We start from the raw sequence: 876 nt of genomic DNA on the forward strand, positions 1-876 counted from the left end.
ACAAACAAATGAAAAGGGAAAGAAAGAGGTCGGAAAATAAGAAGAGGAGAGCGAAGAAGACAGAAGAGAAATATATTAAGGAAAAAAAATGATAAACGGGGAATAGAGAGACAAAGAAAGAAGATGAAAATAGACGCAAATAAATAATGATACTAATTATAATGATAACAAAATCAAACAAGAAAAATAGGAAACAAATATATGACACGAAATTGTACCTTCAGCTAATGAGGAAAAAAACACATAAAAAGGTTAAGAAACTCACAGACATAATAGCTTCATTTGAATAACAGGAATCCATTTCTCAAGCAAACCTCATAAAACCATTTCTTTTTACTTTTACGAAAATACATTAATACATATATATATTTTTTCTTTTTTCGTATATGATGATAAGGCATGTTCGGCCTCGTAAATGAAATATAAAACCCAGCAGATCTAATGAGTCTTCAAACCCTTGATTCGACGCGATATGAAGTGAATAACTTGATATCAAAAGCTTCATCGCCAGTGAAAGTGAACAGCTGGAATGCAGATGGATGAGAGCCCTATAAGCAATAGGATCGGATCGCGCGTCAAGTTTATGCGCCGTTAAAACCTAATGAGACCGGCCCGCATGATGTATTGGGGAGGGTATGAAAGCGATTCGATCCTGCGAGGAGTCGTTTGATCCTCCTGATACGATGTTTCTCTCCGTCATTTGTTAAGTTTATCGTCATGGTCGCTGTGGTCACGCCGCGGGGATTCTCTGTGCTTCGGTTTTATGTCGGCCTGACCGTGTCCAGCTGCCGGGAGCTTCTCAAGGACGTTATGAGTTTCATTCACACTTTTCTCTGGGCCGGACGGCGCTTGTGCTCTAGCTCTCGCTGCCTTTGC

The sequence above is a fragment of the Penaeus monodon genome, chromosome 33, assembly GCF_015228065.2.
Source record: "Penaeus monodon isolate SGIC_2016 chromosome 33, NSTDA_Pmon_1, whole genome shotgun sequence".
Lineage (NCBI taxonomy): Eukaryota > Metazoa > Arthropoda > Malacostraca > Decapoda > Penaeidae > Penaeus > Penaeus monodon.